This window comes from Hordeum vulgare, chromosome 4H, assembly GCF_904849725.1.
Source record: "Hordeum vulgare subsp. vulgare chromosome 4H, MorexV3_pseudomolecules_assembly, whole genome shotgun sequence".
NCBI lineage: Eukaryota > Viridiplantae > Streptophyta > Magnoliopsida > Poales > Poaceae > Hordeum > Hordeum vulgare.
Genome location: NC_058521.1, coordinates 224856221 through 224880574, shown reverse-complemented (window position 1 = coordinate 224880574; position 24354 = coordinate 224856221).

Genomic DNA, 24354 nt, shown 5'->3' with positions numbered 1-24354 from the left:
GAGTTTGCGACTACATCTTTTCATCATATCATCCGGTGGAGATTTGAGCATGGGTCACGAGATCCTCTTCGGCGCTCTCTCCTTCATCGTCGACGATTCGGCATGGCTCCAGGATGCCCCTCTCGAAGTCGAGGCGCTCCCCAGTCGCGGGGCTACGCATTTCCGTGCCGGCGCCTGCGGTATTCTTCTTCTCCAGCAGTCAGCTCCGGTGTGGACCTACGCCGCCATCGCGCGCCGCAACAAGCGGTCCCGCCGTCTGCGGCTCCATCGTTGGGTGCAACATGCCCAGGCGCGCCAGAACGCGTCCTCACAAGTGGCTGTCCTAGAGTCGGTTGTGGTTGCGCCGCCGTCCCAGCGCTCGGACTCAGTTCCGACTGAATTTCCTTCCGAGTACTTGGGTCGCGGGCCTGTAGCTGAAGTGCACATGGCCAACTCCCATGAAAGTCCCCGCCAAACTGGCCGGAACGAGCACGAGGTCGGCGTAACGTCCGGCGCTCGCCGTCGGCCCCGCCGTTCTGCCAGTCGGCACACTCGGCGGAGCAACGTGGAGGTGTACCGCACACCCGTCCTCAACCTGGCTGCCGCCGCCAAGATAGCCGATTCTCTCGAGCCCACTGATTCAGATGCTGGCAGAGGGATCGAGCAAATCCGTGCCATGCTGCACACGGCGCAGCAGCAAAATTCAGCGGTCTCCCAGTCGCACAACAGGATTCACAATAGTTGTGTTCACGCGAACACGCATCGGTCCGTTCACAGCCCCGGTTCTCATCAGCGACACAGGGGAGGCGGCCGCTCCATGAATCCCGAAGATCGTCGCCGCTCACGCACCCCTCCGCGGGGTGGGCTTTACGGGCCCCGACATCATGATGATCGGCGTTCAGTCGGTGACACTTATGATCCAAGGCCCGACGCGCGAGGGCATATCGCCCAAAGGAGGGTCGACAGGGGCCGAGCCCACCGCGATGGTCATGATATGGACCGTCCGAGTGGAAGCAGGACCATTGTCTCTGGTCCCGAGTGTTTCAGTCGAGCCATCCGTTCGACTGACATCCCTCCCAACTTTCGATCGGCGACGGGGATCAGCAAGTTACAGGAGAATCCAAACCAGAAACGTGGCTGGATGACTACCGAGTGGCAGTCCAGATCGGAGGAGGGGACGACCACGTCGCCATGAAACACCTCCCTCTGATGCTCGACGGCTCGGCACGAGCATGGCTGAACTAGTTGGCTCCCTCAAGCATCTACAGTTGGGCAGATCTGGCCCGAGTCTTCATCAGGACCTTCGAAGGGACGTGCAAACGCCCTGCTGGCCTCGTGGAGCTCCAGCACTATGTCCAGAAGCAGAATGAGCCCCTGTGCGATTTCATTCAGCATTGGACGACCCTCTACCACACAGTGGAGAACGTCACAGAGCACCAAGCAGTCTTCACCTTCAAGGCAGGCGTGCGGTAGAGAGATTTGTACCTGAAGTTCGGTCGAACAGGCGACATCTCCATGAGTAAGATGATGGAGATAGCGGCACGCTATGCAAATGGCGAAGAAGAGGACCGCATTCGTAGCGGCAAGCACAAAGCAGTCGCCGATGGAGATGGGAACGGCACTCGGAAGCAGAAGCAGAAAGCTCCGTCCACTCCGCAGGCAGAGGCCGCAGTCGTTACCAATGCCAAGTTCAAGGGCAAAGGGAAGGCTCAGTTCACCCCCAAAAAGAAGCGGTTCGGAAACCCCATCCTGGACCAGCCATGTCCAATTCACACGAAGATGGATGAAGAGGGCAACGCTATATATCCGAAGCATACCACTCGGCAATGTCGCCTCCTGATCCAGGGGTTCGGCAAAGGGCGGCCGAGTGAAAAGGACAATGAACAGGATGAGGAGGACAAGGAGGATCTGTTCCCCCAACTCCATGCAACACTGATGATTTTTGTTGACATTGAGAGCAAGAGTCAACTGAAGCTGGTGAACAGGGAGGTGAACATGGCCACGCCGACCAACCCCACGTTCCTCAAATCGTCTCAGACTGCGATCACCTTTGCCCAGTCAGATCATCCAACACACGTACCCACCCCAGGGAGGCAGGCTCTGGTCGTCGACCCGGTGGTGGAAGGAGTCCGACTGCGTAAAGTCCTCATGGACGGCGGCAGTGGCTTGAACATCATGTACGCTGACACTCTCAAGGGGATGGGCATTCCGATGTCCAAACTTAGCGAGAGTAGCATGCAGTCCATGGAGTCGTCCCTGGACGAAAGGCCAAGTCACTCGGCCAGATCGCGTTGGACGTCGTCTTCGGCTCTGACAAGAACTTCCGCAAGGAAAAGCTGACGTTCGAGGTGATGGACTTCCAGAGTGCGTATCATGCAATTCTGGGCCGCCCGGCGTATGCGCGTTTCATGGCCCGTCCATGTTACGTGTACCTGAAGCTGAAGATGCCAGGCCCAAAAGGTGTGATCACTATCACAGGCAATCGGCAGCGGGCTGAGGAGTGTCTGCAGCAGGGATCGAGGATCACCGATCAACAGATGGCTGTCCTTGGGCTTGACGAGTACAAGAAAACAGTCGACCCCGCTGACTTGATGCGTTCGAAGAAGCCAGCTTCGGAGTCCGCATTTCAGTCGGCGGGAGAGACGAAGAAGGTCAGCATCCACCCGACGGACGACACCGCTGCCCCGACGAACATCTCCACCACCCTCGATCCTAAATAGGAAGCCGAGCTCACCCAATTCCTCCGGGAGAACTGGGACATCTTTGCATGGAAGCCCGCTGACATGCTAGGTGTACCCAGGGAGTTTGCTGAGCACCGACTGCATGTGGATCCCTCCGCTCGGCCTGTCCGAGAACGCCTGCGTCGGTCCACCGCGCACAAGAGGAAGGCAATCGGAGAAGAGGTGGCTAAACTTTTGGCAGCCAACTTCATTCGCGAGGTACACCACCCCGAGTGGCTCGCCAATGTTGTCATGGTGCCCAAGAAAGACAAGTCGCTCCGAATGTGCATCGGCTTCAAGCATCTCAATAAGGTCTGCTCGAAAGACCATTTTCCGCTCCCCCGCATCGATCAAATTGTCGATTCGACTGCAAGTTGCGAGCGGTTGTCATTCCTTGATGCCTAGTCGGGCTATCATCAGATCCGTCTGTATGGCCCCGATGAATTAAAAACAGCCTTCATCACCCCATTCGGGTGCTTCTGCTACATCACTATGCCATTTGGTTTGAAGAATGCAGGAGCAACCTTTATGCGCATGATCCAAAAATGCCTCCTCGACCAGATTGGTCGGAATGTGGAGGCGTATATGGATGATATCGTAGTCAAGTCACGCAAAGGTTCCGACCTGCTGACTGACTTGGCAGACACATTCGCCAACCTTCGTAGGTACGATATCAAGCTCAATCCAGCCAAGTGTTCATTCGCCGTTCCCAGCGGAAAGTTACTCGGTTTCTTCGTTTCCGAACGAGGGATCAATATCAACCCCGAAAAGATCGGGACCATCATCCGAATGGAGCGGCCGGTCAGAATACACGATGTTCAAAGACTCACAGGTTGCCTAGCGGCTTTGAGCGGGTTTATCAGTCGACTCGGCGAGAAGGCACTTCCTTTGTACCGACTCATGAAGAAATCAGATACTTTCGAGTGGACAGACGAAGCCCAAATCGCATTCGACGACCTCAAAGTCCTACTTTCCACCCAGCCGGTTCTTACTGCTCCGCTCAGTAAAGAACCCCTTCTTCTGTACATCGCGGCTACAAATCAAGTCGTCAGCACTGTTCTCACAGTCGAACGGGAAGAAGAAGGCAAAGCATACAAGGTTCAACGGCCAGTGTATTATGTCTCCGAAGTCCTGACTCCTTCCAAGTAGAGGTATCCCCATTATCAAAAACTTATCTACGGGATTTACATGACTGCGAAGAAGGTGTCTCATTATTTTCAAGACCACTCGATGTCCGTCGTTTCTGATGCTCCATTGTCGGAAATCATACACAATCGGGACGCATCGGGCCGAGTGGCGAAGTGGGCAATGGAGATGTTATACTGCGACATCAGGTTCGTGGCCACGAAAGCTATAAAGTCTCAAGCTCTCGCTAACTTCATAGCAGAATGGGTAGAACAACAGCAACCGACCCACATCTACTCGGCTCATTGGACAATGTTCTTCGATGGGTCCAAGATGTTGAATGGCTCCGGCGCTGGCGTTGTGATCATATCGCCAAAGGGTGACAAACTCAAGTACGTGTTGCATCTACACTTTGATTCCTCCAACAACAAGGCAGAGTATGAAGCTCTCCTTTATGGACTACGCATGGCCATCGCACTCGGCGTCCGTCGCCTATTGGTCTATGGCGATTCGGATTTGGTGGTTAATCAAGTGATGAAGGAGTGGGACGTCAGGAACCCCACCATGACCACATACTGCAATGCAGTGAGGAAGCTCGAGAAGAAGTTTGAAGGTCTGGAACTCCACCATGTTCCGCGAGTGAAAAACCAAGCAGCTGATGAGTTGGCAAAGCTCGGATCCACTCGAAGACCAGTCACGAGTGATGTCTGCCTCGAGAACCTCCACCTTCCCTCAGTTCAAGATGATCCTTTCACAGAGGAACCAGTACAACCAAAGAGCTCGACAGATCCGACTGAAGTTGAAGTCCCTGATGTGGTTGATTTGATCATGGGGGTTCTTGCTATCATCCCCGATAGGACTGTGCCATTCATTGCATACATCCTGAGGCAAGAATTACCAGAAGATGAAGTACAAGCCAGACAGATCGTCCGCAGGTCAAAGTCGTTCACTGTCATTGATGGACAGTTGTACAAGGAAAGCGTTTCAGGCATCCTTCAACGATGCATCCCCCCTGAGGAGGGACAGTTGATCCTGGAAGAAATTCACTCGGGAACCTACGGTCATCACGCCTCGTCAGGAGCAATCGTCACCAAAGCATTCAGAATTGGCTTCTTTTGGCTGCAGGCGAATGAAATGGCGAAAGATATGGTCGACCGATGTGAAGGCTGTCAGTTCTACTCTACCAAGTCCCACAAACCAACATCTGCGTTGAAGACAATCCCTCTTGTTTGGCCGTTTGCAGTATCGGGATTAGATACAGTCGGTCCATTCAGGACAGGCCAAGGGGGATTCACACATCTGTTGGTGGCAGTCGACAAGTTCACAAAGTGGATTGAAGCCAAGCCCATCAAAAATCTCGACACCCTTATGGCCATCAAGTTTGTCAGGGACATCATCTCCAGATTCGGGGTACCCCACAGCATAATCACTGACAATAGAACAAACTTTGACTCGGACAGATTCAAAGGTTTCTGTACTGGCCAAGGTATCCGAGTGGATTTTGCATCTGTGGCGCATCCCCAAACAAACGGGCAAGCAGAGCGGTCGAATGGACTTATTCTGCAAGGTTTGAAGCCTCGACTCCTGTGAGAAGTGGGGCATGCCGCCGGCGCATAGGTCACCGAGCTGCCTTTGGTGCTTTGGGGTCTCCGCACAACCCCAAACAGATCTACAGGGCGATCCCCATTCTTCCTCGTTTACGGAGCAGAGGCAGTCCTTCCGAGTGACTTGCTTCACAACGCCCCACGAGTTGAACTCTTCTCCGAAGTTGAAGCAGAGCAAGCAAGGCAAGACGGAGTGGATCTTCTAGAGGAGGAGCGTGAGATGGCACTGACTCGCTCAACCATTTGTCAACAGGACCTGCGGCGTTTTCACGCGCGACACGTCAGGAGTCGTACATTCCAAGCAGGCGACCTGGTGCTCCGAGTGGATCAGCAGAGACCTCACAAGTTGGCTCCCACCAGGGAAGGACCCTTCATCATCTCCAAGGTGCTGAACAACGGAGCATATCGACTCTACAAACTCGACAGGGAAACGGACGAGCCGCGAGCATGGAACGGAGATCTCCTGAAGCGCTTCTACACGTGACCGTCGACTGAAGCAATGTAAAGAGAAAGTATTGTTGAAGTAATACAAAGCACATTGAGTTTTTGCAGATTCAAAATTCTTCCGCGGTCGCAGACTCCAGTCTCAAAAAAAAAAAAAAAAAAAAACTTAGCTGCGATCCAGAATCGCCTAAGTACAAACTTTCTCCGAGTGTGTACTAAACGTCGCACTCAGGGACTTAGCTGCGATCACGAATCGCCTTAGTACAAACTTTCTCCGAGTGTGCACTAAACGTCGCACTCGGAAACTTAGCTGCGATCCAGAATCGCCTAAGTACAAACTTTCTCCGAGTGTGCACTAAAGGTCGCACTCGGAGACTTAGCTGCGATCACGAATCGCCTAAGCACAAACTTTCTCCGAGTGTGCACTAAAACGTCGCACTCGGGGACTTAGCTGCGATCAAGAATCGCCTAAGTACAAACTTTCTCCGAGTGTGCACTAAACGTCGCACTCGGGGACTTAGCTGTGATCACGAATCGCCTAAGTACAAACTTTCTCCGAGTGTGCACCAAAACGTCGCACTCGGGGACTTAGCTGCGACCAAGAATCGCCTAAGTACAAACTTTCTCCGAGAGTGCACTAAACGTCGCACTCGGGGACTTAGCTACGATCAAGAATCGCCTAAGTACAAACTTTCTCCCAGTGTGCACTAAACGTCGCACTCGGGAACTTAGCTGCGATCACGAATCACCTAAGTACAAACTTTCTCCGAGTGTGCACTAAAACGTCCCACTCGGGGACTTAGCTGCGATCAAGAATCGCCTAAGTACAAACTTTCTCCGAGTGTGCACTAAACGTCGCACTCGGGGACTTAGCTGCGATCAAGAATCGCCTAAGTACTAACCTTCTCCGAGTGTGCACTAAACATCGCACTCGGGGACTTAGACGCGACCCAGAATCGCCTAAGTACTAAGTTTCTCCGAATGTGCACTAAACGTCGCACTCGGAGACTTGTCTGCAATCAAGAATCACCTAAATAGAAAGCTTCCTTCGAATTTATCTTACAGATCCACACGGAGGCTTAGCAGACACTCATTGAAGCTCATGTAGATGTCAAGACAACTGACAATTACATGAGTAGCAGAACCTCATTGAGGCTCATGTAGATGTCAAGACAACTGACAATTACATGAGTAACAACTCACTCCGACTACGACCTTACATTCGCACTCGAAGACTTAGCCGCGATCACGAATCGCCTAAGTACACAATTGCCTTAGAGTGCATCCTACAGATCCACTCGGAGACCCAGCAGACCCTCAGTGAGGCTCATGCAGATGTCAAGACAACTGACAATTACATGCTCTGCATGTTTGCCATTCGCTTCACCAAGAAACGCCAAACAAAAACCACGAGCCAAAATCGTATCAACAACTCTTTGGCAAAGGAAGAGCAAACGATTTGATTCAAATTCAAAGTTCGTCTAAAGATAGTTGGTTCGGTGTAGATCAACCTTATCCAGTCCGAACCACAAATGTGACGGCCAACAGCAGTGGCCAAAGTTTCATACAACTAACACTCGGCATACCGAGGTAAAAGTTTTCTCAAGAGTCATCAGGACTGGCACTGGGACTGGCAGGCTCCACGAAAGTATCGAGGTCGATCCCGTGTGCGATGCGAGTGGCGCTCTCAAGGAAGGTCTCCATGAAATCTTCGAATCGAAGCTTCTTGGTGTTTGCGACCTACAACGCCTTCACCTTCTCTTCGCGAGCCTCCTTGCAGTGCACTCGGACCAGCGACAGCGCCACGTCCGCACCACAGCGAGCCGCAGACTTCTTCCACGCCTGCACTCGGTTCGGGACCTCCTCCAGTCGAGTCATCAACCCTTCCATCTCTTGCCGAGACTCGTCTTCGGGCCACAGCTCCTTGTCGATTCGGCCGACGACCTCTCTCAGTTGAACGATGAAAGGTCCCACTTTACCCAGGCGAATGTGCGCTCGGAGCATGTCTTGATTGGCGTCATCGCCGAGTGGAACGTTCGGAATAACCGACCGCTCAACGTCAGCTGCTTCAGCCTCAGCGTCCATACAAAAATCTGCAATGACAAGACGATCAGCAAGTAAGCGCAGAATGAACTACACAGTCAACAAACACTCGGAAAAACACAACTTACCACCGAGAAGCGCAATCATCTGCCTTGCCCAGTCACTGGCGTACTTCTCCTGTGCTATGCACCGCCTGTTCAGCACCTGCATCTGTCCCATCAGTTCAGTTCTTTGTTTCCCCATTTTCTCCACTTCGGCCACCAATGCCTTGTTTGCTTCACAGGACTCCTCCAAGGACTTCTCTTGTTCAGCCAGAACACCCTTCATACCAGCCAAGGCAACCATTGCTGCATCCAGTTCCGCAGCAAACTGAATCTTTTCAGCTCTCAGAGTTTCGTACGCTGATCCCATCTCGCAAGTCTTCTGCAAGTCAGTGCGAAGAGACGATCAGACAAATTCAACAAGGACAACAATATAAACTCAAAGTTCTTCAGACCCCTGCCGACGCAAGCAGTCGACAGCGGTCTCGGGGACTACACCCAGTGGGTTCACTAAGAGTGACCCCACTGACATGACGCTCAAACAGGTCCGCCCTATTGAGATACATAACAAAAAACAAGCCTATGAGGCTACTACTACCCGACCTGAGTAAAATTACTCTCGGGGACTAATCCAGTAGGTGCACTCGGAATGCCCCCACCGGTAACATTCGAACAGATTAGTTTTGATCTGATCAAGTTAATAGAAAATTTATATAAAGACAACTGCAGGTGCAAGCACTCGACAGAAGTCTCGGGGACTAGACCCACTAGGTTCAATAAGAGTGAACCCACCGCAAACTAATCATTCTGTATCCGAATATCTGGCTTAAACACCCAGTGGGTTACAAGGGGAAAGCAAATACTTACTAGCCCACTTAATCGGATATTGTCCCGGAGTTCCATGCTTCGCTTGTACACAGACGCGATGGAGTTGTACGCTCTCTTGGCATCACCCGCCATCAACTCCGCCTGCACCATGGCCTCCTTGGCAGCTCCCACCTGATCCTCCGGGAGGCGCCGGGCGTCGTACTGGACAGTTGACGGACCTGGCACCACAAGAGATTCCTTGGGCATCCCAAGTCCTGCTCCAGTCGGTTCAGCACCGATAAGCGTTGAAAGTGCGTTATATCGACTAGAGGGGGGTGAATAGGAGATTCTTAGAATTTCATCACTGAGGAAATTCCTTTTGAGGAAATTCCTCACTGATGACTAACTTACAGCGGAAACAGTTAAGGATCAGTTGTGCAATTGTTCACAACAGCAGTATTACAGAGTGAAGATTATGAAAACCGATTGCACAGCAGGCAGGCACGCAGAATACAGATGATGATTAACTCAAGTGAAGAATTTGGGGTTGAGGAAATTCAGAGAAAGTCTTCAGCAAATTCTTCAAACAGTCACAGTGAATGTCATCAACACATAATACAGAGAATGTAAAGAGTTGAGGAATTAGAACCCGATTCTTGAAGAAGACTGTTGTTGATGACCCAGTTCCAACTGCTGTGACAGTTGTACATCTGGTTTGGAGCGGCTTCGTATTTAAACCAAAGGACACCCAGTCCCGGGACACACAGTCCCTACCGTATTCTCCTTGAGATAAGGACACACAGTCCTCGCCCAACACTCGTGGTAAGTCTTCAGGGCAGACTTCCAAACCCTCACAAACTCGGTCACCCGGCGATCCACAATTGACTGCTGGATTGCTCTAGACCATGACGCCTAACCGTCTGGAGGATGCACAGTCCTCAAAGGTAAAAGGCTTCAGTCCCACACAGGAACAACTTCTTCAGTGATGCCCAATCACTAGGTTTGGTTTGTGGTTTCGGTGGGTGGTGTATTTCCTCACTGATGATTTTCTCTCGAAGGCTCTGAGGAATTGGGTTGCTCTTATGACAAGTGTCAGTTTCTAACGGAGCAGCCAACCAGCTAGTGGTTGTGGGGGGCGGCTATTTATATCCTGGGAGCATACCGACATGATTTGACATTAATGCCCATAAATAATATGACCGTTGGAGTGGATAAGACCAGTGACTTGGCGTGTCTATCGAAACGGTCGGGACTTTCAACTGTGAGAGTCCTCATGTCACTCATATTCCTCACTTGAGGCTTTTGATAGGATTAGGCTTGGGTTGAGCATCATGAGGAAATTCATTCCAAAGTGTAACTTAGACCCCCTTTAATAGTACGGTGTTCCTATTACTCAAGTCTTCAGAATGATTTTCTTCATGCTTTAAAGTCTTCAGAATGATTTTCTTCAGGACACACCGACTTCCTCAATTTCAATATCTTCATGAGGAATATCAATTTCATCGCAGATTCTTCGCGATTCAATTCTTCAGCTTCAGACCAATTTCTTCAACCGAAGATATACATTTTTAGGGGTCGATATTCATCAAATATTTCAAACTCCTCAGTGACTTATAGATCCTGTGTACACTTATAAACACATTAGATACTTAACCTATAAGTCTTAAAACCACCAAAATCACTAAGGGGCACTAGATGCACTTACAATCTCCCCCTTTTTGGTGGTTGATGACAATTAGGTTAAGTCTTCAACAGGGATCAAAAATATAAAGTGTAAATACTCATTTGAGGAATTTGAAAATAAGATTCACAGAGACTCCCCCTGAAGATGTGCATACCTTGAGGATTTTGCTTTTATAGCATATGCACATTGATGATTTATATCATGGAGATCTCCCCCTGAATCTTGTAAATCATGCATACATATAACATATCATATGAATAAGATGAGGATGCATGATGGCAAATGGTATCTGACGAATTTCAGCATGCGTGCATTAAAACTTGAGGAATAAGCATGCGAAGAAAAACGTTCAAAAGCGTCAGAGTACCATCGGGCTTAAGTTACAACTCATTACATAAAAACTTCAGAAGAGTCAAGAGTTTGTAACTTAAATATAGTTCATAGGTCCCAAAAATAAATCCCGTTTGAAGACTAACTCTCAAGTTTCTCCCCCTTTGTCATCAAGTGACAAAAAGGGACAAACTGAGGACTAACGCCCGTGAAGACTTCATATCTTGGCAGTTGATGAAGATCCTTGGCGCTTCTTGGGTGTAGTCTTCTTCCTTGGGCCTGTCGCGGTGTCAAGTTGTTCCTCATCAGATTCGGCGGTGCGGAAGGACGAGAAGGAGCTGTCTTCAAGATCTGGCACTGGAATGGGCCTGAACTTCTTCTTGGGAGGCCACGACCAGTCAAAGTCCTGCTCAAAGTTTAATTCTTCAAGCTCAGTCTGGGTCTTTAGATGTGCAAGGGTAGCCCAGGTGCGATCAAAAACCTCATGCAGATAGTGATGATTGAGCTTCACACTGTTCTGTGTCTCAGTGAGGGTTTTCACAATGGCACCAAACTGGCGTTTGACCAATTTGTGGTTATGATCCACCTTCTGATGAAGACTGAGAAGAAGCTCTCTGGTGTTTAGCACGCGAGGAGGAACTCGGCTTGGTGGACGAGTCTCAGTATCGTCCCATGAGGAATATGCATCTGGCTCTTTAAATTGACCATCAAGAGGCCTGCTTCCTTCATCAATTACGGACTTTCCTTTTCCCTCAATGAGCTCGAAAGTCTTCTTGTTGACCTGGATAGGAGGCATATAACCAACATGGTTCTGGAAATCTGCGTGAAAGTTGATGCCTGTCCTTGTCCTGAGGAATCTCATGATCCATGGTGCATAAATTTTGTGATCATATGGGCACATTGCATTGTCAGCCAAAGTCCTCAAGAAGAAATCATGGATATTCATGCGGATACCGTGAATGATGTTGAAGAGGATATTCTTCATGAGGCCGACGACATCTTCGTCATCATCATGGCCTTTGATTGGCACTAGCACACTGCAGAGAATGCAGTAGACAGACCGGGGTGTGTACTTTAGCTTATGGACGAGGAATGTGGTTCTTGAGGGTTTTCCTGCAGCCAAAGGCTTCATGAGGACTTTCATCATTCCATTTGGCAGCTCACGCTCACCATAAAGCTTCACTGCCCCTTCTGAAGGAATTGGTACGGGCAGTTCTCTGAGGAGTTCAGACGCTGGAGCCTTGTAGTGAGTATTTTGGGTCATCCAGTCGAACACCCAAGTGTTGATGTCATCAGCATTGCCCGAGATGTGCAGAGTTGAATAGAACTGAAGAATTAGCTCAGTATTCCAATCTGATATGTCGGAGCACATAGGGAGCAAACATGCATCATGTAGTACACTGAGAACTGGTTCCATGCAGGGAATCTCTTCAAGTTCAGCATGAGGAATGTGCTTGTGCTGGAATATCTTGTTGCGGCCACAGAGCACAGAAGCATAGTAGTTCATCTGCGTCCTTGTCCAAAACTTCACATGCCTCATTTGAGGCTTGTCATAAGGATTCTCTCCGATGAAATACATGCATTCCTCAAAGAAATTCTCGTTCTGAAACTTTGGCCTCTTCGAGAATGGCAGGCGCTGAACTGGATTGAGATTGTGCTGAGGAATGGGAGGGGAAACAACCATGGCAGATTCTGGGTTGAGGACAATGAATTCATTGTCAGGGGCGAGAACATTTTCTTCAGCAGTTTCCTCAGGGTGAGGAATTTCTTGCTCTGGCTGAGCATCAGGCTGAGGAATTTCTTCTTCCTTCTCAGCTTGAGGACTTTGGTCAGCCTGTTCAGTGGGAGGAGCCTGCTCAGACTGGACATTTTCTTCAGCTTGATTTTCATCAGCTGACTTTATGGCAGAAGCAGATTCATCAGCTGCTGCAGCTGAGGCTTCAGTAGTCTCTTTCTGAGGAATATGAGGTTGAGGACTGTCATCAATTTGTATTTCCTCATCAGTATGCTCCTCAGAGGCAGCATCCTTCATTTCCTCATCTGCCCTCATAGTGTGGTCACCAACGACGACCATTTCAAATGAGGGTGCAACATTAAGAGGCACCGGGTCCAGTGGGGCAGATTCTTCAGCTTCCTTGAGGCGTTTTTCCTCAATCTTTTCTTCTGCTGAGGAAGCTTTTCTCTTCTTCGCTTCCTTCTCAGCAGCCCTTGTCTTTTTCGCATCTGATGCAGACGGGATTAACTTCTTCACCTCTGAAGTTTTTGGTGAAGGTGTTTTCTTAACAGATTCTTCAGCTGGCAGTGAGGAACCAGCTGGAACATAGTCATCAGCCTGCTTTGGTGAAGCAGCTGGATCAGTAGCAGTTTCATCAGGGTTTGCAGTTTCATCAGGAGCGGTCTCAGTGATGATTTCTTCAATGGCCGTCTCATCAGCACGGCGCTCTTGGTGTTGTTCCTCAGCTTGAGGAATTTCCTCCTCAACAGGAGATGCATCTTTTGGCTGTTCAACCAGGGGCTAAGGAGTTGGTGCTGGTGGGGGGTGACGTCTGTTGTAGTCATCAACAGCACTAGTGGCTAGCTTGATGAAATTGCTTTTGATGCTTGTGCGATCTGACAGTTTCTCACACTTGTCAGTCAAGACTTGCAGCTCTGCCTGGGTGGACACAAATGCTTCAGGCGTCAGCTTGAGAACATTTTTCTTGAGGAATTTCTCCTTTCTGGCCTTTGCAATCTTTGCCTGCTTGGCCTTCTGTTCCTTTCACTTGGCTTCGTTTATGAAGGTAGCCACCATGTGGCTAACACCAGGAGGAAGTTTCAAATCATCAATGGGTGTGTTTGGGTCTTCATACCACACATTGATGAAGTCGAGGAGGACCTTGGGGTCCATCGCGAGAGGAATAGCACTGCCTGATGCTTGTGCTACCCTTTCTTGTTTGTTCCAGATGATGGCTTCCAGAGTTTCATCATCATATTCTTCACTTCCCTCTGATGCAGACGGGACTGTGATGATTTTTCTGGGGCTGGGCAGAGGTGCAGGTTCAGTTGTTGTCAAAGTCTTCAAAAGAGGTGTTGAAGACTTTGTCTCCGAGCTAGTTGCAGCTGGGAGTGAGGAGCTGGAGCTGGCAGTCGTAGTCTTCACGACTTTCTTCTGTACTGGCTTTGGAGGTGGAGCTGAGGACTTTGGTGTAGATGCGATTGGTACTGAAGGTTTTGGCGCTGATGGTTTTGGTGTTGACGGTTTTGGAACCGAGGGTTTTGGAGCTGAGGGTTTGGTGACAGAAGTCTGTGCAAACTTCTCTTGAGGTTTTGAAGCTTTTGGCTTTGTTGGCACAAACTTTGGTTGAGGAATCTCGGAGCCTGAGGTTTCTGCTGCTGAGGAATGAGCAACACCGGAGGCAGCAGCTGAGGATTCATGAAATTTCTTCACTGCTGTTTCTGCTTGATTCTTGAGCTTGGCCAGATGCCTTTCTTTTTCATCTGGGTAGTCATCAAGTGTCATAAGACTTGAGGGATGAGCTACTTGATGATCCTCAAGTGGGGCCCTTCTGCCAGGAGGCTTCAAAGCGAATTTCTTCGCATATTTTGGAGTCACAAACCTGTACTCCTTCCACTCCTTTGCCCATCTGCGTTTAATTTTCTGCAGCCTAATCTTTCTTTTAGGCATAGTCTCAGGTTCATCATCAGGCGTGCAGTAGTCCAGGTATATGTCATCAGGAATATCAACAGCTATGTTCTGCTCCAGTTTCTTTCCTCCCCTCTGTTTCCTTTCTTCCTCCATTTTCTTTAGACGAGGAACTTTCTAAGGATTTTGAACTCTTGAGGATTCTGATGAGCCTTGAAGGGTTTCTTCCAGAAATGCTGCAAATGAGTTAATGTGATGAGAACCGAGAGATTCATCAGCTGACATGTGTGTACCTGTGAACAGAGTATAGTTGCGAGGAATTTGGAGAGGTCATATGCGTTCTCAGATTTGAAGAAAATGGAAAAGTTTGACAGTTTGAGGAATATAACCAGTGGTTGAGGAATTTTCTTAAGCATTCTGTTCTTGGGTTCCAGAGTTGTACAGATCCGAAAATTCGCACAATTGAGGAATCTCGTGAAAATCTTAGATGCTTAGCTAGTTCATCAATGATTGTGGTGATGGATAGTGTTTGAGGAATCATGTGCGCATCGTATCTTGAGGAAAAACAGATTTCACATGGGAGAGGTAAAATTTCAGATCTAATCTGTTGTAAAAATGGGATATAATTACCTTGGAAGGTACGAACGAAGAACACAAAAAGGTGGTGTTGGAGAGGCTCTTCGGTCAAGTGTCCAATGCACCCTAACTTGGCAGCAGAGGACGTCTACGGCGGCGGCGGACGTAGATGTTCCGACTCCAGCGTGATTCTGGCGGCGAGAAGGTTGAGGCAGTGAAGCTCTTCCTTGCCGGCGACAAGACTACCAGCGGTGGTGCTAGGGTTCGGTGTGCTGTGGCAGGAGAGCGATGAGGCGAAGAAGATGATACCGAGGGGGTTAAGGACATATTTATAGCCCGAAAGTTACTGTTTGGAACAAAAGTTTCGGACCGAATAGCCCTTGCCTCTACGTCTCCGCAGGACACGTCTAGCTCCCGTACGATGCGGTGGAGATAGTGGAGATCGTGGCTATCCAATCGTGGGAAGTGGGGGTTCAGTTAATGTTCCTTTGAAGAAAACAATTTTTCTAAGATTTGAGGATTTTCGTTACAAAATCATCAGCTGACAAGGATGCAGTGAGGATTTTGAACAAAGTTTCAAGTAGAACGCATATGAAGAATTGAATAGACTGGATAAGTATAGCATAGAGGGAAAATAGGATCCGATCACATTCACTTAGCATAAACATCAACTTGAAGAAATAGCAATAAGTGAATGCTGTTGAGGACTAGAAATCACAGTCTTCCTAGGCAAATGAAAGTCATCAAGTGTTTTTGAAGATTTTGCATTAGATCATCACAATGAAGAACAGCTGTTTTGAAGAAAAATGCATTGTGAGGAAATTGATCATTTGAAGAAAATCAAGTTGAGGAATTTCACATTGGGCGGTGGCGTTGCCCACCATATAAGAATGTTGATTACAGACGCTGCGTACAATTGTCGTTGGGCCCTGAGAATCAATTTCTTCGTTAATTTCTTCACATTCAGAGTGACTTTCTTCATTAGTTGAAGAAAATCGTTTCGTCATGTGTTGCACATCTAAGTCATCAACTTTGCATAAGTGTTAGGATGTGTGCATGTTATTACAAAACATTTGAAGATTCTAAGATATTTAGCTCACACCGCAACTTGCAAAATCTTTTCTCATCCAAGGGCTTAGTGAAGATATCAGCCAGTTGATCATCAGTCTTCACATGGTCGATGAGGATATTGCCCTTGAGGACATGGTCCCAAAGAAAATGATGACGAGTCTGGATGTGCTTGGTCTTCGAGTGCTGTACTGGATTATAGGCAATCTTGATAGCACTCTCATTGTCACAGTAGAGAGGCACATTCTTCGTGTTGATGCCGTAGTCCTTGAGGGTTTGCTTCATCCATAGTAATTGAGCACAACAAGAACCAGCAGCAATGTACTCAGCTTCGGCAGTGGAGAGTGATACGCAGTTCTGCTTCGTTGAGGACCAGCAAACCAGTGATCTTCCGAGGAAATGGCATGTGCCAGAAGTTGACTTGCGATCCACACGGTCACCAGCATAGTCTGAATCAGAATACCCTACCAGGTGAAGATTGGAGCCCTTGGGATACCATAATCCTAGTGTTGGTGTGTGAGCTAAGTATCGAAGAATATGTTTCATAGCCTTATGGTGTGATTCCTTCGGTTTTGCTTGAAAACGTGCACACATGCAAACACTAAGCATTATGTCTGGCCTAGATGCACATAGATACAATAAAGAACCAATCATAGAACGGTATACCTGCTGATCGAAATCTTTACCATTTTCATCAGTGCCGAGGTGACCGTTGGTAGGCATTGGAGTCTTGGCACCTTTGCATTCATGCATGTCGAATTTCCTCAGAACATCCTTGAGGTATTTCTCCTGTGATATGAAGATTCCGTTGCTTTGCTGACGAATTTGAAGACCTAAGAAGAATTTCAGCTCCCCCATCATAGACATCTGATATTCTTCACTCATCATATAGGCAAATTCATCACTGTATCTTTTGTCAGTACAGCCAAATATGATATCATCAACATATATTTGACATACAAACAGTTCATTATCATAAGATTTTGTGAAAAGAGTTGGATCGAGTGAACCAGGTTTGAAGCCTTTCTTCATGAGGAATTCCTTCAATGTATCATACCATGCCCGAGGGGCTTGCTTGAGGCCATACAGAGCCTTTTTGAGTCTGAAGACTTTGTCTGGATTATTTGGATCCTCAAAACCTGGGAGCTGAGCAACATATACTTCTTCCTCAAGCTTACCATTGAGGAATGCACTTTTCACATCCATTTGATATAAGATGATGTTATGATGATTAGCATAAGCAAGTAGGATTCGAATAGCTTCAAGTCTAGCAACAGGTGCAAAAGTTTCATCGAAATCTATTCCTTCAACCTGGGTGTAGCCTTGGGCTACAAGTCGTGCCTTGTTCCTCACCACTTGACCGTCCTCATCTTGCTTGTTTCGGAAAATCCACTTGGTGCCGATTATGTTATGCTTGCGAGGATCTGGTCGTTTGACGAGCTCCCATACGTCATTCAGCTTGAATTGAAGAAGTTCGTCTTGCATGGCTTGGATCCACTCCGGTTCCAGAAAAGCCTCAGCTACTTTTGAGGGTTCTGTGATAGATACAAAAGAAAAATGCCCACAAAAGTTAACTAAGTGTGAAGCTTTTGAGCGAGTGAGAGGACCTGGCGCATTGATGTCGTTGAGGATTTTGTCAAGTTCTACTTCATTTGCAATCCTCGGATGAGCTGGTTGAGGATTTTGTGTGGGCTGAGGAAGTGGTGCTGTTGCAATTTCCTCAGGAGCATCTTCTTGGTTTTCATCAGCGATGGGAATTGTTTCTTCACCAATTTCCTCAGTGGGGACAATGTCTTCAGTAGGCTTAAGCTTTATTGCTTCCTCAGGAGACAGCTTATCTGGATCAGAAGGCAATTGCTCTCTTTGCGAGCCATTAGTTTCATCGAACCGCACATCTACAGTCTCAACAACTTTGTTGTGATAGTTGTTGAAGACTATGTAGGTGTGCGAGTCCTTTCCATAACCGAGCATAAAACCTTCATGTGCCTTAGGTGCAAATTTTGAGCTATGATGAGGATCTCTAATCCAGCATTTTGCACCGAAGACTTTGAAATAACTTACATTGGGTTTCTTGTCAGTGAGGAGTTCATATGAGGTTTCCTTGAGGAATTTGTGAAGATATACCCCGTTGATGATATGACATGCAGTGTTGATTGCTTCAGTCCAGAAGCGACGAGGAGTCTGATATTCTTCAAGCACAGTTCTTGCCATTTCAACCAGAGTCCTGTTCTTTCTTTCGACGACACCATTCTGCTGAGGAGTATAAGGAGCAGACAATTCGTGAGTAATACCAAGTTCATCAAGATAATCATCAAGACCAGTGCTTTTGAACTCGGTTCCATTATCACTCCTAATATGTTTGATCTTGATGCCGAAGTTCGTCGAGGCCCTTGAAGAAAATCGTTTGAAGATTTCCTGCACTTCAGTTTTATACACTATGATATGCACCCAAGTGTATCTGGAATAATCATCAACTATGACAAAGCCATATAGAGATGCTGCATTGGTTAGTGTTGCATAGTGAGTAGGTCCAAATAAATCCATATGAAGCAATTCAAATGGACGTGTAGTGGTCATGATGGTTTTGGAGGGATGCTTGGATCTGGTCATTTTCCCAGATTCACAAGCACCACAGAGATGATCCTTGAGGAATTTGACTGATTCGATGCCAATGACATGCTTCTTCTTTCCAAGTGTGTGCAAATTCCTCATGCCTGCATGACCTAGTCTTCTGTGCCACAGCCATCCTTCTGAGGTTTTTGCTAGTAAGCAAGTGGTTAGTTGAGGACCTGTAGAGAAGTCAACAATGTACAAATCCCCTCTTCTTACACCTTCGAAGACTTTGGATCTGTCAGATTCCATGATGACTACACATCTATATCTACCAAAGATAACAATCATATCAAGATCACAAAGCATCGAGACTGGCATGAGGTTAAAACCAAGGGATTCAACAAGCATCACTTTGTCCATATGCCTATCCTTGGAAATAGCTACTTTGCCAAGTCCCAATACCTTGCTTTTACCTTTATCAGCATATGTGATTTGCTTCAGAGGTGATGGAGTTAGTGGCATATTCATCAGTAGGCTTTTATCACCAGTAATGTGATGTGTGCAGCCACTATCGAGAACCCACTAAGTATTTTTGGGTTTGTCATCCTGCAGATGAATTAGTACAGCTTACCATCTCATATGCTTCAAGTTTGAAGAATATGATACTAATTTCATCATAACCGAAATGTAAGGACGTGTGAAATATTTCTATTTCATCAATCATTAGCTTGCGTCCTATCAAGCATTTCCTCAGGTCTCCAGCAAATTCTTCAGATGATGATTTTCATCTGGAGACCTGACCTGCAGAAGTGATTAGTTTGATTTCTTCACCACCCACATTTGAAGGGGTGGCAAAGCGTTCATCATCCTGCGAGCACCATATGAAAAAGGTGGCATTGACGCTAATGCACTTCTCTTAACAGTAGGGGGGTTAAAGTACTCATATGAGTATGCAGAGAACTGGTTTGAGGATTTATGAACATAATGATTTGAAGAATAGTGCTCATAATCATATTCCTTGTAGTTTCCCTGCATGTTAGACGCATAAGCACGAGTATGAGCATAGTTTTGACCAGTTGAGGATTTTGATCCTCTTGAAGACTTTGGTCCTCCTGAGGAATTTGATCTGGGGTTCAGATTCTTCAGAGGTGATGTCATGAGGACATTTACTTGAAGATTTTCAAGACAATTTTTGGGAACCCAGATTTTCCTCAGAGGAGAGCCATTCCTGCAGTTAGTTCCAACATATCGAGCAAATACTTCACCAAATTGATTTTTGAACAGTTTATAGTTGGAATCAAATGACTCATCCGAGGAATAGGATAATTCACATGAGAAGCCAGTTAGATTAGATGGATCAAAAGGAGGCCCAGTAGCAGCAACCCATGAGGTTTTGGGATACTGCTCAGGTTTCCAATAAGATCCATCAGCATTCAATTTCCTCTCAAAGGCAATTCCTTCTTTCCTCGGGTTCCTGTTCAAGATCTGCTTTTTGAGCACATCACAAAGGATTTGATGTCCTTTGAGGCTTTTGTACATGCCTGTCAAGTACAATTCCTTCAACCCTGCATTTTCATCAGTGACATTTGTGTTTTCCTCAAGTGAGGAAATAGACACAACAGGTGCAGTTGAAGAATTTGTAGCAGTGGTAGATTTGAAGATTCTGGTGAAGAATTAGCATTTTCACGATCAATGCATTTAAGACATGGAGGAATAAATTCATCTTGACTAGCGCTGATCTGTTGAGCTAGTAATGAATCGTTCTCCGTACGAAGATCATCATAAGACATCCTCAGCTTCTCAAGATCAAGCTTCCTTTGAAGAAATTCGTAGGAAAGCTTCTCATGATCAGTGAGGACTGTATCATAACGATCCTGAAGAATATCAAATCTAGACTGAAGATTTTTCATGTCATCAGCGAGGATTTGATTAAGATTCATTTCATCATTCAACAGATCATCACTTTTGTCTAGCAATTTTTGAAGCTTTTCCAGAGCAGTTTGTTGTTTAGTGGCAATGATGGCAAGTTTACTGTAACTGGGTTTTTTGTAATCATCATGTTCACAGTCACTTGAATCAGATTAGGAGGCATTATGTGATACCTTTGAACCTTTTGCCATGAAGCAATAGGTTGGAGCGAAGTCATCAGCATAGTCATCAGTATGGATGGTGCACTCATTTTCTTCAAGATTGAAGATTGACTTGCTGACGAAATTGGTTGCTAGTGCAAGACTAGCCTGTCCGGATTCTGAATCTTCTCCAGAGCCTTCTTCATCATCACATTCTTCTGATTCTGCCTCGGAATCCATTTCCTTGCTAATAAGTGCCCGAGCCTTTCTGAAGCTAGTCTTCTTGTGTGAGGAGAACTTTGAGGATGAGGATTTTGAAGTTTTCTTCTTCTTCTTTGAGTCATCAGAACTGTCATCCTTGTATTTCTTCTTCTTTGATTCCTTTCCCTAGCGAGGACAATCAGCAATGTAATGGCCTGATTTCTTGCACTTGTGACAGGTCCTTTTCTTATAGTCCTTAGATGCAGATTCTGATTTCCTCATGTCTCTTCTTGATGATTTACCGAACTGGCCTCGTCGTGTAAATCTCTGGAATTTCCTCACAAGCATTGCAAGTTCCTGACCAAATTCTTCAGGGTCACAACTGTTGTCATCTGTGTCTTCTTCTTCAGATGAGGAAATTGCTCTTGCCTTCAGGGCGCGTGGTCTGGAATAGCTTTGTCCATATAGATCTCTCTTTTCTTCTAGCTGGAATTCATGAGTATTTAGCCTTTCAAGGATATCAGCAGGATCTAGCATCTTGTAGTCTGGTCTTTCTTGGATCATCAGAACTAAAGTGTCAAATGAAGAATCCAAAGATCTCAGCAGTTTCTTCACAACTTCGTGATCAGTGATGTCTCGAGCTCCCAGTGCTTGCAGTTCATTTGATATGTCAGTGAGGCGATCAAAGGTGTCTTGGCAGCTTTCATTTTCATGTCTCTTGAAGCGATTGAAGAGATTGCGAAGAATATCAACACGAGAGTCACGTTGGGTTGATACTCCTTCATTTACCTTGCACAGTCTCTCCCAGATCAGTGTTGCAGAGCCTAAGGCACTTACTCTTCCAAACTGGCCAGGGCTCAGATGACCACAGATGATGTTCTTCGCTTGAGAATCGAGTTGCTTAAATTTCTTCACATCAGCTGCAGTGACACTAGCAGAAATGATGGGGACACCATTTTCCATAATATACCAGAGATCATTGTCTATAGCTTGTAAATGCATTTGCATTTTGTTCTTCCAAAAGGGAAAATTCTTTCCCTCGTAGGTAGGACATGCTGCAGTCACTTTAAACATGCCTGCAGTCGACATAACTAAAACTCCAGGTGGTTAAACCAAAATCACACAGAACAAGGGAGTACCTTGCTCTGATACCAATTGAAAGTGTGTTATATCGACTAGAGGGGGGTGAATAGGAGATTTTTAGAATTTCATCACTGAGTAAATTCCTTTTGAGGAAATTCCTCACTGATGACTAACTTACAGCGGAAACAGTTAGGGATCAGTTGTGCAATTGTTCACAACAGCAGTATTACGGAGTGAAGATTATGAAAAACCGATTGCACAGCAAGCAGGCACGCAGAATACAGATGATGATTAACTCAAGTGAAGAATTTGGGGTTGAGGAAATTCAAAGAAAGTCTTCAGCAAATTCTTCAAACAGTCACAGTGAATGTCATCAACACATAATACAGAGAATGTAAAGAGTTGAGGAATTAGAACCCGATTCTTGAAGAAGACTGTTGTTGATGACCCAGTTCCAACTGCTGTGACAGTTGTACATCTGGTTTGGAGCGGCTTCGTATTTAAACCAAAGGACACCCAGTCCCGGGACACACAGTCCCTACCGTATTCTCCTTGAGATAAGGACACACAGTCCTCGCCCAACACTCGTGGTAAGTCTTCAGGGCAGACTTCCAAACCCTCACAAACTCGGTCACCCGGCGATCCACAATTGACTGCTGGATTGCTCTAGACCATGACGCCTAACCGTCTGGAGGATGCACAGTCCTCAAAGGTAAAAGGCTTCAGTCCCACACAGGAACAACTTCTTCAGTGATGCCCAATCACTAGGTTTGGTTTGTGGTTTCGGTGGGTGGTGTATTTCCTCACTGATGATTTTCTCTCGAAGGCTCTGAGGAATTGGGTTGCTCTTATGACAAGTGTCAGTTTCTAACGGAGCAGCCAACCAGCTAGTGGTTGTGGGGGGCGGCTATTTATAGCCTGGGAGCATACCGACATGATTTGACATTAATGCCCATAAATAATATGACCGTTGGAGTGGATAAGACCAGTGACTTGGCGTGTCTATCAAAACGGTCGGGACTTTCAACTGTGAGAGTCCTCATGTCACTCATATTCCTCACTTGAGGCTTTTGATAGGATTAGGCCTGGGTTGAGCATCAAGAGGAAATTCATTCCAAAGTGTAACTTAGACCCCCTTTAACAGTACGGTGTTCCTATTACTCAAGTGTGAAGAAAACAAAACAGAAAGAGTAAATCTTCATGCTTTAAAGTCTTCAGAATGATTTTCTTCAGGACACACCGACTTCCTCAATTTCAATATCTTCATGAGGAATATCAATTTCATCGCAGATTCTTCACGATTCAATTCTTCAGCTTCAGACCAATTTCTTCAACCGAAGATATACATTTTTAGGGGTCGATATTCATCAAATATTTCAAACTCCTCAGTGACTTATAGATCCTGTGTACACTTATAAACACATTAGATACTTAACCTATAAGTATTCAAACCACCAAAATCACTAAGGGGCACTAGATGCACTTACAAAGCATCGTTTCAGTCGACGGCATTGTCTCGGTTGGCGGCGCGTCCATGGCGGGGGTAGTAACAGACGGAACAGCCTCAAGGACAGGCGCTGCAGCTTGCTCGGACCTCTTCTGGTCGTCGTCCTCCACATGGATCACCTCTGAAGGAAACCCGACCAAACGACGTGAGACCATAGAAAAAAGGGCAAGACTAAAGACGGAATTCGCGAAACAATAATGTAAGCTCTCGGAGTCGCCACGACGTACCTTGCTAGGACGTGACAACATTGTCCGTATCCATGGGATCGTCTTCCTGGCGCGGCACAGAAGTGGCGGAGGTGGCAGCTCTGTCAAGTTAAATTCGTTCGACCGATAAGCATGAGTTCAATCAAATACTGGAAGAAGATGGAAGAACAATGCACTTACGCTGAGGCGACGGGAACGGCGATCCTCATCCGCGGCAAAGCCTTCCGAGGCTTGGATCCACTTGGTTTGGCCACCTTAGGGGGCTGGCCCGCGGGCTCAGCAGCAGAGTCCCTGGTCCTCTTTGTGCTCCGAGCACTCAGAACCACGGGAGCAGCTGGCGAGGCACTCGGAACCACAGGAGCGGCTGGCAGGGCAGTCGAGGCCGCTGGAGGAGCCGACGGAGCCACGGGTTCGTGGTGGCGTTTGGTTCGAGGCTCTGAAGGTGGGTGTGGCGAGTTCTGCTCCTCATCTTCCCCTTCTTCTTCTTCGGACTCCTCCTCCGTCTCCCCACTGTCGGAGACGTACTCAACGGTCTCCACGCTGCCCTCCTGGCTGCCTTCCTCCTCCTCGCCTGGATTCCCGTTTGAGACACGAGAGAACCAGTTCGTCCACGCCTGCACGAGATACAGTCGACAACATCAGACGTCAGACTGTGATACAAGAAAAAGCGATAAATCTAAGACAATTATGTG